This window comes from Rattus norvegicus, chromosome 1 (assembly GCF_036323735.1).
Source record: "Rattus norvegicus strain BN/NHsdMcwi chromosome 1, GRCr8, whole genome shotgun sequence".
In the NCBI taxonomy this organism is placed as follows: domain Eukaryota; kingdom Metazoa; phylum Chordata; class Mammalia; order Rodentia; family Muridae; genus Rattus; species Rattus norvegicus.
In genome coordinates, this window is record NC_086019.1 from 165,709,855 (window position 1) to 165,726,133 (window position 16,279).

At 44.3% G+C, this 16,279-nt stretch overlaps 1 protein-coding gene across 6 annotated transcripts in view; it reads left to right on the top strand.

The window, feature by feature from the left end:
- Positions 1-38: 38 nt before the first annotated feature.
- Numa1 (nuclear mitotic apparatus protein 1) overlaps positions 39-16,279 on the top strand; it is a 74,956-nt gene continuing 58,715 nt past the window's right edge. For 4 of the 6 annotated variants that reach the window (XM_039113343.2, XM_039113350.2, XM_039113354.2 and 1 more), the window contains exon 1: positions 70-207. The gene's annotated coding sequence lies outside the window, so the exon portion shown is untranslated. The other 2 variants (XM_063262821.1, XM_039113349.2) reach the window with 2 other exon arrangements.

Below are 16,279 nucleotides of genomic sequence, written 5' to 3' on the forward strand. Positions count from 1 at the left end.
CCCTTTTTCCCTTTACAGTGGCCCTTGTACTTCCTTTTCCCGGGTCCGCCAGAGTGCCCGGCGAACAACAGCCGAGTGGGGCCAATGAGAGGGCGGCGAGAGGGGGCGGGATCATAGTTTAAACTAATCGTATCTTCACTGTGCGAGAGACAACTTGAGGTGAGGTGTGGTCCGGCGGGCTCGTGGCGGAGCAGCGCGCGCGGCCAGGTAACCGGCACGGGCCCTTGGCTAGCGTGCGGCTTGAGTGCTCTCGGGATGGCTAGGCCTAGAGTGGCTGCTGTTTGATCACGCCGGTGCGAGAGGAAGGTCTCCTTCGTAACCGAGGGTGAAAGGAGAACCTACCGGGGGCCAGGTTTGTGGGAGTAGGCGATTTTCGAGGGGGTGGATCTGTTTGGGGGCTTGTTAATGGGATTGTGGCTGAGGATCGCGGAGCGTCGCGGGAGCTGTGAAATATTCAAAGGATTGTCCCTGAGGGTCCTGTTACGCCAGGTGCTCGTTTATTGTTAATGATAGCAGCAGGGCATCTTCTTAGCTTCCAGTGTTTCTGACGTTTTGCTGGTATAGAGGATCATCTTTTTAATTTTCCTAACAACCTTGTTCATGTTTTATAGGTGGGGACCCAGAGGTTTATGTTTACCTTAGTAAGGGTTGCATTGCAGTTGGTTCGAGTTTTGCTGTATTTGGGGGGTGTTGAACACTGAACATAAATGATGGGAAGGGACTGTGTTGGGATGCACTTTGTAGGTAAACAGTGATCTTACCTGCCTTATCTACTTCGTGGGTGTGAGAAGCAAATCAGATAACAGTGTTTTTGCAAACACCTTCAAGAATACACATCTAAGGTATTGTCGTTGTTGTTTTTGTGTTTTTCAAGACAAGGTTTCTCTTTTTAGTCTTGGATGTCCTGGAACTCACTTTGTAGACCAGACTGGCCTTGAACTCAGAGATCCAATTGCCTCTGCCTACCAAGTGCTGGGATCAAAGGCGTGCAGAGCCTTGCTTAGCTGGGAAACCTCTTTTGCTTACCTCTGCAGTCGCACTTATCTATTATTAGGGTCTTTTCCCTTATTTGTCTGCCCTTCTAGGTAGTGACTATATATTTGTCCTGATGACTGATTTGAGTATGTCATGGCCATTACTTTATGTCTTGGAGTGTTGTATTTTCTTGGGCTTAAGGGAATAGAAGCGTAACTTACTCAACTTTTTGGTTTTTGTTTTTCCTTTTCTGGTTTGTTTTGGCACCTGTTTACAAGCCTCAAAGGACCACCAGGAACGGATTCTGATGCAGTCACACCAGGGTCTCTTATTCAAGCTCGAGTTCAGGCAGACCCATTTCCTCTGGTACAATTAGTTTGCAGTCTGCTGTCCTCCACCACCCCTTATGACACTGAGACATAGGTAGATTCCTGGCCCAGATCACATCCTCTGTAGCATATGTGGCTAGTTGGAGAGTGTGAGGCCTCATGGGTTTAGGGAGCAGGAGGGGCCTAATTTCTAGGGCTACCTGCTAGGCTGTTTGATCTGCTTTCTTGTTGCCCTTTGAGATGGCGTCTTTTTTGTTTTGATGCTCTGGACAGTGGATGATAACCAACTGTTTAGGCCCCCATATGACCCTTAGTAGGGAGAGGATTTCCTCTGTATTTTTGATAGTCTTCTCTTCTGTCATCAGAAGGCCTCTCTCCTTATAAATAGCCTCGTGGACATGAGTGGTAGCAAAGGCATACAGGCTATCAGTGTAAATATTAAGTTTCTTGTCTTTTCCCAGCTCCAACGCCTTGGTTAGAGCTATTAGTTCAGCTTTCTGGGCCGATGTTCCAGTTGGGAGTGGCTCTGCCCATATGATCTCAGTGTTTGAGACCACTAATGTTGCAGTACACCTCTGTCCCTCTTGAATGAAGCTACTACCATTGGTGAACCATGTTATCTCTGTACCCATCAAAGGGCTGTCTTGAAGATCTGGTCTGGTCCCCTGGATGTGGAACAGAATGTCCAAGCAGTCATACAGTGGTCCATCAAGGTTTGGCTTGGTTGGGACCTGAACTGGGGGGGTGGGGTGTTTAAGAGGAGAGATTGATAATGAGTCATTCTAGTGTTGGTAAGCCATCCACCCAGGGTCAGGGGAGAGCTGTTTAAATACCCTTCGATAGCATGAGGCATGGTGATGGTCAGGCTCTGGCCAAATGACAGTTTGTCAGCATCCTTGACCAGGAGGGCCATTATGGCAATGATGTGTAAGCAAGGGGGCAGCCTCTGACCACCAGGTCTAATTTCTTTGAGAGTTAGGCCCCTGGTTGATGCCAGGGCCCAAGAGTGTGAGTCAGTGTCCCTTTTTACTATCCCAGATCTTTCATCCAGGAAGAAATGAAAGGGCTTAGTCACATCAGGCAACCTCAAGGCTGGTGCAGAAATTAAGGCCTTCTTTAAGGCGTTGAAGGCTTTCTGATGTTTCTCTGTTCACACAAAGCTCTCAGGGGCCCTTTGGCCTCATATAGTGGCTTAGCTATTTCTGCAAAACCTGCTAACCATATGCTGCAGAGTCCAGCGGACCCCAATAATTCCTTTACATACTGGAGAGTCTTGGGTTCCCTTCGGGCATTCTTGTTTTGTCTCTGCTGCCACCAGGAGGTTACCCATGTACTGCAAAAGAGTCATGTTAGGGTGCTGGGTTCTGTACTCAGGTCTTCATGGTGGGCCTCATCAAAGGTGGTAGGCAAGTCTTAAATCCTTTGGCAGCTGGGTCCAAGTCAGCTGTCCACTAATCCCAGGCTCTGGATCGTGCCATTCATAGGCAAAGAGGCGTTGGCTTTTTGGTGCCAAGGAGGTTGTTTCAGGCCAATTGACATGGTCTCAGGATCCCCACATTTAATAGTCTCCTGATATGGGGGAGGGGTTATACCTTCCCTGGCAATCGGGCATGGGGTACTGTCGGACCTGTACAGGGCCCACCCTCAGCTTGAGCTCAGTCCAAATTGGGGTCTGATGATTAACCATCCCGACTCCTTCTGTCTCTGCCCAAGCATTGGGGAAGCAATCTAGCCAAGTGGCAATTTCATCCTGTGAAGTGGGGAGGAGCTCAAACAACCAATACTCTTCAGCCAGAGTGGTGGTCAAGACATGAATAGGCTTCCCTCTGAATCTAATAGCTTGGCTTGCTCTTGGGAGAGATGTAGTTGTGCCCTCATTTTTGTCAACAAATCTCTCCCCAAGAGGGGATAGGAGCATTCATGTACAAGGAATGAGTGAGTTATCCTGCCCTCTCCCCAGCCTGCTGTTCTTCAGGTAGTTGATGAGTATCGTATACTTGCTGTTGCCCCTTGGACCCAGGATCTCTTTGAAGAGACTTTACCTTTAGGCGTCAGCAAGACAGAATGTTGAGCTCCACTATCTACAAGGAAGCTGGTGGGTTTTCGTTCCACTTTTAGGGTTACCCTGGGCTCGGGGAGAGGGGTCTGAACCCTGTTCTCCCTATTTTCCCCGTTTTCATCTTCCAAGTCCATGGTTTGAATAGGCGTTTTTTTCCTTGGGACATTCCCCGGCCCAGTGGCCCTCTTCTTCACAATAAGCACATTGGGTCTTACCTCCTTCTCCGGAAGCCATCTGTTTCTGGTTCCTATGGTCTTCTGGTTTGGCTGTGGCGCCAACAGGATCTTTGCCAGGTTGAGAGTCTGTTGCCTCTGCCCTCTCACCTGTCTTTCCTCCCTCCGTTTCTCTGCCTTCATCTACTCCTCTGTACCCTCCCTTCCATTAAACACACTGTCACTAGGTCTCTCAGACCCTCTGGAGCTCTCCCTTGATACATGGTGCTGCCTGGTTAATAAAGGCTGGAGCTGCCACTGCTTTTGCTCCTGGTGATTCTGGGTCCATGGGGGTGTATTGTTGGTATGCCTCCATGACCCTCCCTAAGAAAGCCGCGGGGCTCTCATTGTCTTCCTGACCAATGTCATATACCTTGCCCAGGTAAGTGGACTGTCACACGGCCTTGAGACCTGCCAGCAGAGCCTGGGGGTACACCAAGAGTCTCCCCTTACCTTGAACAGTGTTAAAGTCCCAATCTAGGTGGGTTAATGGAAAGTCAGCATCACTAGTTGTTTGGTTATTGGTGGGTTCCCCTGTGGGGGCAGGAATCAATTTCCTGGCCTTTGTCTGGATTCTGTCCCTCTTCTGAATCTGCAAAAGCTGTTGGCAATCAGCCAAGTGGGCTGGTGGGGGAAGAGGACTGTCTCTAAGAGATCAATTAAATCTCAAGGGTTATCTGAAAAGGGGAGTTCTGAGTTTTCCAGTGGTGAAGGCCAATAGCGATGAGGTTGGTTTCTTTGATCATCGACTGGCTCTGCTGCATGCAAGGGCAAGACAACAGACTCAGGCTTAGGAGGCAGCCCCTGGTGGCTTCGTTCCACTCTCGATGCCTGTGGTGGGTCTGCCTGTGACAGCTGCCTGCAGTGGTTGCTGTTCCCTCTAAGGGGTAGAAGAAGATGGGGGGTGGAAAGAATATTCTCCTTCATTCCTCCTTGGAGGACCAGGTAGAGGGATGGTGCAGAAGAAGTAGTCCGGTGTCTCTTCCCTCATATCCTTGGGCTTTTTGCTAGCCAAGCAAAAACTTCTGCTCGTTGTTTGGGCAGAAAAAGTTTAAGCCAAGTTAAGGCCAGTCCTCTAGGAAGTCTTGCCAGACCACCACTTAAGGTATTTGGTCTGAGTGGCCGAGTTTGGGTTTAAAAATGACTTTCTTGATCCCTTGGACCATTCCCAGGTCAAAGGATCCCTCCTGGGGCCAGCCAGTGTTGATGGCTGGCCATTCTGACTTGCAAAAATGTGGTTAGTTTATCTTCCTAATGATGACAGAAAGATTCTGCCCCCTAGTTTTAACATCCTTAAAATGGCTAAGAAACAGTTCTAGTGGAGTGGAAGGCAGTTGTCCCATGTTAGCATTTGTCAAAGTCACCCTGTAATGAGAAACTCAAGGGTAGATAATCCTGACAAGACAATGACCAAAACAAGAAAAATTCTTCTCCTGTCTGTCAGGAGAGAGTGAGAAATAACCAGAAGGTGGCACTCACTGCTCCCTGCGCCCAGCATCCCAGATAGAGACCCCAAGGTCTCCTGATTGGGGCCTGGAATGTCTGTCTTCCAGCCCCACTTGGTTTCGACCTCCCAGTGCATCAGCTTTAGCTACCTCTGAGAATTACAGATTCAAAGCCAATTCTCAAGTCCCAGAACCAAAGTAACCACAGCGTTGTGCAGAGACCCAGGACAAACAATGACATAGACCTGATGCTGTGCAGACACCTGGAACCAAAGCTACCCCAGTGCCGCCGGGAACTAAAGTTACCACGGTGCTGCGCAGACTAGGACAGAATTACTGTGGTGCTACACAAACATGAACACATTCAGAAATAACCAGTATCAAGACCCCTCTGGTCAGTAGTCCTGGAAGTTGTGGAGGCTTTCCCGGCCAATACACCAAAATGTTATATCTGTTCTTTTTTTTTTTTTTTTTTGGTTCTTTTTTTCGGAGCTGGGGACCGAACCCAGGGCCTTGCGCTTCCTAGGCAAGCGCTCTACCACTGAGCTAAATCCCCAACCCCGTTATATCTGTTCTTAAGACCCCCAAACCACCACGGAACCGATTCTGATGCAGTCACACAAGGGTCTCTTTTATTCAGGCTCAAACTGGGGCTCACTCACCTCTGACCCTGACGTAGCAGGATGGGTGAAACAGCCTCAGCAGGACAAGGTTTTATGGGAAATGGTGAGTAAGTGAGGGGGGTTTACAGCCTGGCAAGCATCTAATTGAATGACTATTGTAAGCTGACAGGTGGGTGCTGAGACAATCAGACTAATCTTGATTGACTGTTGCTAAGAAGTAGTATCTAGGGAATAACTCTAGGGTATGGGCCAAGGACAAGCCATGGGGTTCTTCCTGGTACTTGGGTGCATCTTGGATTCAGCTACAGGTCAAGTTCTCAGGTTCTTTTTCTTTTAAGATGAGGCCAGTCCCAAGATGGAGTAGGTTGACCTCTCCATGCTAGGCAGTCTAGCTCATTTTTTGGTGATGGTATTTGTTTTAATTTCAGCATAACATTATCCTTCTTTTTGGTGGTAGTGGGGAGGAGGGGAAGGATGAAACTGCCTCCTGAAAACATAATTTACTTAACTTGCTCTACTCCGTATTTATATATTTTTTTTTTCTTTTTTTGTGCCTTAGTCTTTTGTTTCCAAAGTTCTGGGTTTGTCAAGTCTTACTGCTCTCACAACTCTGTTATGGGCAAGAAACTTTGCTGGTAAGGAAGGGAGTAGTGAGACTTTCTGCCCTGTGGATATCTTAACTGTGTCTGTGCAAGATGAGTATTCAGATCAAGTGAAGCTTTCAGGCACAGGAGTGGGTACATGTGTTCAGTTTCTGTGTGGTATTTTTCTCCTTTAGAGAAGAAGCACAAAGGATTCTTTATTGGTCCAAGTTCAAGCACATGACAACTAATTGTAAGGTCTGAATCTTAGTCTAAAGCCAGTCTGACTCTTCTCAGCTTGAGATTTTACCTGATGGTTCACTAAGAAACATTAATATCTCTTTGGAAGTTTATTTTTACTTCTGAAATAAGGAAGTGGGATGAATGCCTTGAACTAAGAATTGTAGAAGGGCTGGAGAGATGGCTCAGCGGTTAAGAGCACTGACTGCTCTTCCAGAGGTCCTGAGTTCAATTCCCAGCAACCACATGGTGGCTCACAACCACCTGTAAAGAGATCCGATGCCCTCTTCTGGTGTGTCTGAAGACAGCTACAGTGTACTCATATAATAAATGAATAAATCTTTAAAAAAAAAAAAGAATTGTAGAATCGTTGGGCTGCAGATACAGCCCTATCTTGGATGCCTAAACAGAGCTGAGCAAGGGCTGTTTTGATATCTGTGTAATAGGTAAGAACAGATGGCCAGAAGGTTCTGAGGTCATTGATTTTACATACTATACACTAAGCTTTTCAAGAAGTGTTCAGATTCAAAATGAGCGTGTGCAAGAATGAAACCATTACCAAAAGCAAATAGTCCATCTCGGTGTTGGACTGCTTTCTGCACCTTTATTTTTCTTTTTGCAGTGCTAGGGAGCAGATGCACTTTTAAGCTCTTTCTACCCCATCTCTCCAGTTATGTCTGTGATAACTTTAAATCGAGTTAATGTGCAGTTTTTATCATTCAGTTATCTGCACTTTGTTAGGATAGTGTCCTGACATTCCATAACTGATTCTTTCATAATAGGTTACTCAAGTATTTTATAGTTTGGTTGTGAGTTCATATGTAAAGGCGCATCATCTATTGGCACCTTAAAAAGGGCGTTATTCTTAGCACTTGTGTGTAGATATGTATCTGTGAAGATATATGGCATTCATGTGGATTGCTTGCAGAGGCCAGGAGAGAGCTGGATCACCTGAGGCTGCAGTTACAGTTGGTTGTGAGCGGCCCAGTGTGGGTGCTGGGGACTGAACTCTGTCCTATGGAGGAGCAGCAAGTGCTTTTAACTGCTGACGTATGTTTTCATATTCTTCTTCCCTTTATTAAAATAAAAGGAACAGTCTTCTTCCTTGACCCAGGTTTGTGTTGAACTGGAAATCTTAGTGCTTCAGCCTCCACAGTGCAGGGATTAGAAGTATATAATTTACAGGAGTCTTATATGTGGCCTGGTTTGGATTAACTCTCCCAGGAGCTTGTTTGCTTGCTTGCTTGTTTTCATGGTGCTACAAGTTGAACCCAGGATATGTGACACAAGTGTTCTACCACTGAGCAATAAGTCTAGCCCTCTTACATGTATAGAGGCTGGAGAGACGTCTCAGCAGTTAAGAGCAAGCACTGGCTGTTCTTCCAAAGGACCCTGGTTCAATTCCGAGAACCCACATGGCAGCTCACAACGGTCTGTAATTCCGGTTCCAGGGGATCTGACACCCTCACTCAGACATATATACATCCAGGCAGAACATTGTACATATGATAAATATAAATAAAATTTAAAAATCATCCTTATTTATCTCTAATTTATGTATGGCAAACTTCATTTCAGTTAAAGAGCTTTGAGAGAGATAGACAGCTAGGAAAACCTGTCACATACAAGACATTACACACTCAGAAATGTCTTCATGTTTCTTTATAGTAGATCTTTCCTTTTAAACTGGTCTTGGGAAACCACCCATCTTCTCTTTGCCTCTACAGATTGTTTTTCTAGAGCTTTAAATTTGTGGCTTCTCCTGTAATATTTTGACTTTTCTTTCTTTTTAAAGACTGAATGCTCTGTAGCCCCGGCTGGCCTGGAGCATGTTTTATAGGCCAGTCTGACTCTGATATCTAATTTAAAAACATTTTTCAGAAATGTATCGCAGGGGGTTGGGGATTTAGCTCAGTGGTAGAGCGCTTGCCTAGCAAGCACAAGGCCCTGGGTTCAGTCCCCAGCTCCGAAAAAAAAAAAAAAGAAAAGAAAAGAAATGTATTGCAGTGTTTGTATCCGTTTGTGTGGGTGCCCGTGCTGCAGTTGAGTATGGGGTCAGATGGCACCTTCCGAGTGTTTTCTCCCTCTATCCTTGTTGGTTTCGGGGAGCTGAGCTCAGGTGTTACACTGGGCTCCTTCCCCAGCTGATAGACATGTAGGGTCTGCATATTTTGGTTGTTATGGCTAAGATTTCTTTGATCATTCACGTACAAATATTTGAATAGACATTTCTTTTTGGAGTAGTATGGCATATGTGTGTGTGTGTGTGTGTGTGTGTGTGTGTGTGTGTGTGTGCATTAAACTTTTAAAGAAATTATCACGTTTTTCAAGGTGGTTATTTCAGTGATAGTGTAGTGTATGAAAACTAAATATCCAGTGTATGATTTGCTAAATATCTTTTGTTTTTGTTTTGTTTTTTCCAGACAGGGTTTCTCTGTGTAGCCTTGGCTGTCCTGAAACTCAGAGATACTTCTGTCTCTGCCTCCCAAGTGCTGGAATTAAAGATGTGTACCACCACAGCCTGGCTGGCTGCTAAATATTCTTGCCAGTATTTGGTATTAGAATCTTAGGTTTCTGCTATCTTTCTTTAAAAAAAAACCTGCCATTTATTTATTTATATTTATTTATCTATCCAGTCATTCATTCATTTATTTATTGTGTGTTACTGTACATGTAGAGGTCAGAGGACAACTAAGGCACATTGGTTCTTCCCTTCTACCTTGTGAATTCTGAGGAATAGAACTTGAGTCCTCAGACTTGGCTGCAAGTGCCGTTACTCCTGAGTGTCTTACCAGCCCTGTTTTTGCCATTCTTAACGTAAGTATAGTCTATCTCGCTGTGGTTTTGATCCATGTTTTCCTATACATTGTTCTGTTTTTGTGCTTTGTGTTTTTTCTTCTGTTGGATGAATCAATGTTGTTTTCATCCTAAGATCAAAGTGTTTGTAATTTAAATTTACTTGTAAATTTCCAGACCATAAGTATTGTGTAAATTTGACCAGTAACTATAAATACACTCTTGTACCCCTCTGTAATTTTGAATGGGTAGAAGGAATTTTCTTCCTACTTTGTTAGATCTGCAAGAGAAGTTTCCTTATCTTCCCATGGACAGATTCTTTTCCTCCTGTCTTTCTGCCAGTAGTAAAGTTTGAGTCTCAACCTCTGTACAGTGATCTCACTGACTTTTGTGGGCACAGGATATGCAGCTGGCCTGGAGTGACGGCACACACACCTTTAACTCCAGGAAGTGCTCGAAGTTCGAGGCCAGCCTGGTCTACACAGAGAGAGCCAGGCCAGTCAAGGTTATAAAAAGTAAACTAGACCTATGAGGGTGCCATATATTTCTTTTTTAAAAGTTATTTTATGGGGTTGGGGATTTAGCTCAGTGGTTAGCTGAGGCCCTGGGTTCGGTCCTCAGCTCTGGGAAAAAAAAAAGTTATTTTATCTGATGATGTATCTCAGTGTTTTGTCTGCATGTATGTCTGTATATCTCATGTGTGCCTGGTGCCCAAGGAGTCCAGAAGAAGGCACCGGATCCCCTTGAACTGGAGTTATAGCAGTTTTAGGCTCCCGCGTGGTGCTGGAATTAAACCCAGATCCTCTGGAAGATCAGCCAATGCTTAACCATTGAGCCATCTCTTCAGCTCATTTAAATTTTAACTTAAAAAATTTAAAAGGGTCAGGGGCTGGGAGAGGTGGCTCAGTGGCCAAAAGCTCTTACTGATCTTCTAGAGGATGAGGGGTGAGCTCCAGGCACCCATATTACAGCTCACAACCATCTATAACTCATTTCCAGGGGAGTCTGATAGCGTCTGTGAGCATTACATGTACATGCATGTACATACAGCCACATACATCCATATATACACCCTTGGACCTAAAATGAAAATAAAAGTAAAGACAAAGTGAAAAATTATATGGAAATTTTGCGCGCACACACACACACACACACACACACACACACACACACACACACGCACTATTTTTGTGCTTGGTGTCCAAAGAGGTGAGAAGATCGCGTCAGATCCTCTGGAACTGTCGTTAGAATTGTGAGCCACAGTGTAGGTGTAGGTGTTGGGCATCAAGCCTGGGCCCTCTGAAGGGAGTACTCTTAACTGCCGAGCCATCTCTTTAGACCCTGTCTGACATTTCTGACATTACTAGATTGTTAAGTTGTGCGCCAATGCAACTTCGAGTTGGTTCCTTGCTCTAGGGTTTCCTTTTCTTTCTTAGCTTGCTTTTGTAGTAGTGGGTGTTGAATCTAGGGTCTCTACACTGAACTGCAGACCTCCCCCAGGATCCTTTTTGAGTCAGGGTCTTTTTAGCCCTCCACACCAGGTTTTCTTTCATTTGAGTTCAATTTATTTATCTATGTGTCAGTTTGGTGCAGTCAGCAAAACCGAAACCATACTGACAGTTATTTTAAGAGTGAACTCAATAAAGGAAATAGTTTTGAGCCTTTGTTGGAGGGCTTAACAAGCCAAAGGAATCTTAAGGAAAGTAGTTTTGGTATATTAACTGTATAAAGTGGCTTCCTCATCCAGAATAGGAAACAGAGGGAAGTTATCAGACTCGAGAAGTCTGGAGGGAGATGGAACAGCTGTACCCAGATTCTCTGGAGAGTGTATGTTGCTTGGTTGCCAGTGGTTTCTTAGGAGGTCCCTAGGGAAACCAGTCTTAGTTCAAGCCTGCCCAGCTGATAGAGGGCACTTTAAGGTTGGTTCTAAAAGTTTAAAAAGAAACTGAGACCAATGCAACCAACTGCTATCATCAAGAAGAACTAAGCAACAGTGAGGAAGAAATGTGTATGAGAGACAGAGACAGACAGAGACAGAGAGACACAGAGACACACAGAGAGCAAGACAGACAGACACACAAATACAGAGAGACAGAGACACAATCAGACACAAACACACAGAGAGATACACAGACAGACACAGAGACACACACAAAGAGACAGAGACAACAGAGAGACACATACATACACACAAAGAAACACACACATATACAGAGAGACAGAGCAGAGAGACAGAAAAGAGATACACACACACAGACAGACAGACAGACAGACAGACAGACACTCACTGTATTTAGTTCGGGTTGTCTGCGTGAACATGGGGGTGTTACTTACTTGAACAAGGGCACTTTGTTCGTAGCTACATCACTGAAAAATGACCCTTCTCCCCAACAGCTGTCACTGCCTATAGCTCCTCAGGGAGAGGTACAGCATCATGAACCCCCATTCATGATGGAATGGATGTTGGTGGGTCCCCTGTTTTCAACATCTATAGTGTGCAGAGAATCCTTCCCATGTTAAACAACAATCAGACGCCCTATAACTGCCATTCTTTAGCTTTGTTTTTGTTTTCTCTCTAGTCTTACAGGATATAGTCTCTGTGTCCAACCTTGTGTGCTTCCCTGTTTTATTTCTGTCCTTTTTAAATGTCTGCGTGTTATTGTGTATCATATTCGCACACTGCTTATGGAGGCCAGAAGGCGGCACTGGATCCCCTGGGACTGGAGCTGTAGGCAGTTTAGTCATAGTATGGGCGCTGGGAATTGAACCAGGATCCTCTGGAAGAACAGTAAGTGCTCTTAACTGCCGAGCCCTCTCTCCAGCCCCAACACCTTGTACTTCTGAGACCCTCTGCTATGGTCCTTCTTCTTTTGACTGTGCACTGAATCATGTTCTAGAGACTGCCTATATGTCTTAGATAGCTCCGTCCTATCCAGAGTTCAAGTGACAGCCTTTCCACCATGGGCAGTATTTTTCTTTTTTTTCTTTTTTTTTTTTTTTTTTTGGTTCTTTTTTTCGGAGCTGGGGACCGAACCCAGGGCCTTGCGCTTCCTAGGCAAGCGCTCTACCACTGAGCTAAATCCCCAACCCCAGTATTTTTCTTATAGGCAGCCCTTTTCACATGAACCTAAACAGAATCTTTCATTTTATATTTCATTTATTTGATTGGTTCTTTTATTCTAAATTACATATATATTTACTCTTAATTCTGTTAAATGTGCTTGTTCTTTTGGTAACAGCAAACTTTTTTCTTTTTAAAAGATGTTTTGAAAGAGGGTTTTACAGGGTAGCCCAGCCTGGCCTTGATGTAAAAATCCTGCTTCAGCCTATCTCCAGGGTGCTGGGATTACATGTATGCGCCACCATACCTGATTTAATATCCCTCTCATCATATATAAAAGCATGCTACTGCCTGTCTTTTATAGTTTTAGGAAATTAAAGATAAGGTTTCATGCAGCCCAGGCTGACCCGGAACTTACTCTGTAGCTGAAGATGACCTTGAATTCATCTGATTTTCCTGCCTTCACCTTTCTAAGTGCTGGGACTACAGGCATTTGCCACCATGTCTGTTTTATCCTTTACTGTTTACTTTTTATTATTCTAAGCTTGTTGTTTCTCTTACTATGTAGCCTTGTCTAACCTGGAGCTTGCTGTGAAGATAAGGTGGCCTCAACTCACAGAGCTCTTGCTGTCCCCCCTAAAGTGTTGAATCAAAGTCATGTGCCAACATTATTCCCTTACAGTTTAATTCTGTAGTTAGGCAAGCAGGCTTCATAGATCTTCATTCTGAATTTTTTTTTTTTAACAAAAAATTAGGGCTAGAGAAATGGCTTAGTGGTTAGGAGCACTGAACTGCTCTTCCATAGGTCCTGAGTTCAATTCCCTGCAACTACATGGTAGCTCACAACTATCCATAAAGGGATGTGATGCTTTCTTCTGGTGTGTCTGAAGACAGCTACAGTGTACTTATATAATAAATAAATGAATATAAAAAAATGAAAGGCAAATTATGTGTATAGCTGGTTTGCCTGCATGAGTGTCTATGTGCCCTTGGTCAGAAGGGCATGGAATTTTACAAATGGCTGTGAGCTGTCACGTGGGTACTGGGAACTGCTGGGTCCTCTGGCAGAGCATCCAGTGCTCTTAACTGCTGAGCCCTCTTTCAAGCCCCTCATTCTGACTCTTTAGTAAAAGTCGAAGCATGGTAGGTTTGAGAAGCATGTTTCCTTGTACAAAGTACTGTAGATCTTACCATGATTAATGGAGGTTTTCAGGAAATATTTTTTTCACCCTTTCCTCTGATAAACTGGGGGAGGAGCTACTTGGAAAGGGCAGTATCTTGGCTATCATTGATTGGGAAGAGAAAACCAAGGTTATGGATAGCCTGTTAGGGTGCCAGTCCCTCTAATAAGGGATCTCTTGGCAGAAGTAGAATGATCTAATGTTGTAGAAGGAAAGGGGGCATTAGTGCACAGCATGCTCCTGCATTGAGACTCCTCTTGGCAGCTGTGTCTTTCTGTCCTATTTAAGAGTCAGTTTCTTTGAAGTCAGCTCAGGAAGTGCCAGTGACTCAGCCTTGCAGATTTCTTCTGCCTCATTACAGCTGAGGACTGGTTAGTTTGGTAAGGAGTAAGACAGCATATATTCCAGCACACTTACCTGACCACTTGAATGTCTTCCAATGCCTTGCCAGAGATATTTGCTTTTCAGACTATTACGTTTTTGGTGCCCTGTGGCAGGGTGGACACAGTATGTCCTTAACATGTCTTTTTTTTTTTTTTTTTTTTTTTTTCTTTTCTTTTTGTCAGAGCTGGGGACCGAACCCAGGGCCTTGCGCTTGCTAGGCAAGTGCTCTACCACTGAGCTAAATCCCCAACCCCTTAACATGTCTTTTGCACCCATGGCTGTAATCCTTTTACTTGGGGAGGCTAAAACAGGAGGATCATGAGTTTGAGGCCAGCCTGGATTATACAGCAAGTTCTAGGCTGCAGGCTCTATGGTAAGACACTATCACAGAAAGCAAAACAAAGCAAAACATGAGATTGAATTTAGAGCCTAGTATACGTCATGCCTTCCTTTAGTCCCAACATTTTGGAGGCAGAGGCAGGCGCATCTCTGAGTTTGAGGCCAGCCTGATCTAACTACATAGCAAAAACGAGATCCTATTTTTTTTAAATCAACATGGAAGAATTATATTTTTGGTGGTTTATTAAGGAAGTTGAATCTAAAACACACAGAAACAAAGTACAATTCTGCAAGGCAGTGTATAATTTAGACTTGGTTGTGTTGTCTGATCTGTAAACCTTATAGGAATTGTGAGATCCCTTTAGTAGCTCTTGGAATAACTAGGACAAAACTTTGACAGGAAGATGGGTTGTGAAAGAGGGTCAGAATGACAGGCACATGGTTATTTAGATAAGCTATGATTTGGGCTTCCTATCACAGTATTTAGGTTTTATATCCTGAAATATGAATGATGGTTCTGTGGTATACACACTTTTCTACTATGAAGTCTGATGGTAGAGAATATTTGCTTAAGCTTCATAGAGGTCTAGAAACTGTTGCCAGCATCAAGCACGTGCTTGACTTTGGAGAACTTTACTCATTTGCAAGACAGAAAAAACTACTAAAAATGATTTAAAAGGTTAACGTGATGGTCACAGAAAGGTGTGTGTGTGTGTGTGTGAGAGAGAGAGAGAGAGAGAGAGAGAGAGAGAGAGAGAGAAGGAGGAGGAGGAGGAGGAGGAGGAAGAGGAGGAGGAAGAAGAGGAGGAGCAGTAGAATTTCTTTTTTTCTTTTTTCTTTTTTTTTTTTTTTTCCGGAGCTGGGGACCGAACCCAGGGCCTTGTGCTTGCTAGGCAAGCACTCTACCACTGAGCTAAATCCCCAACCGTAGAGTTTCTTTTTACCCCTAAAATTATGGTGACTTTTCTACTGGCAGCTGCAAATGGATTATTAAGCACAAAGTTGCTGTTTAAAGAGAAGCAGCCCCTGGGTCTTCTCCCCTGAAACACAATTGCAGGGCATGCTGGGGCTGGGAGAAGTCGATCCTTAACTATTGTTTAAAGAAGGTGGAGCAGGGTTGGGGATTTAGCTCAGTGGTAGAGCGCTTGCCTAGCAAGTGCAAGGCCCTGGGTTCGGTCCCCAGCTCCAAAAAAAAAAAAAAAAAAAAAAAAAAAAAAAGAAAAAAGAAAAAAGAAAAGAAGAAAGAAAGAAAAAAAAAGAAGGTGGAGCAACTTCCATCAAAACAGATAGTGTGGATTTTGTGACTTCGAGGCTTGGGAAGACTTTCTTTTCTGTTGTTATTAACTCTGAGCCCTTTTAGAAAGGAGTTCTTTGAATGGTGCAGTAGGATTCATTTAGAGAAAAGGCCCTGTGGACCCACAATTAGAAGTTAAATGCCCAAGAGCAGGGCTAGTTGCTGGAGAAACAGTGTGGCCCAATCAGTTGCTTTTCTGTCCTTTTAACCTACAGATAATCCCAAGAAACAAGGCTGCTTAGTGAGTTTAGGAGTCTGGGCTGGAAGAGTGCAGTCCAAGTCTCCTATCTCTGCTCTTTGCCTCAGTGCCCTTTCCTTTAGTCATGATTGTGAAAATGAATGCACTCTGCTTGCAAGGCCCCCTGAAGTTGCAAGCTTTTGGCATTAAAATTGTTTTCTACCTATTCATGCTTGATGTATGACTTACAATTAGACAAACATTTGACTGGCTTCACTGGCCGCCTAATGAAGGAATTTCCTAAATTGGGGCCAATTATCTGTCGTCCATCCAGCAAGCTTTTGTTTAACAGCTACCTTGTTCGGGTGTTAAGGGGGTGAAACAGTATTTTTTGTCGTTTATGATCTTAATTTGGGTGAAACATATATTGTTAGCTTTCCTGTAGGGGAGTGAACTAGAGTATGTAGAGGAACAAGCAGTAAGTGGCCACGTGGAAGAAAGAACAACTGTTCCTTATTGTGGGAGAGACTAGGAGAGCTGAAGGGAGAGGCATTTTAGTCAAATGATAAAGGATACATAGGA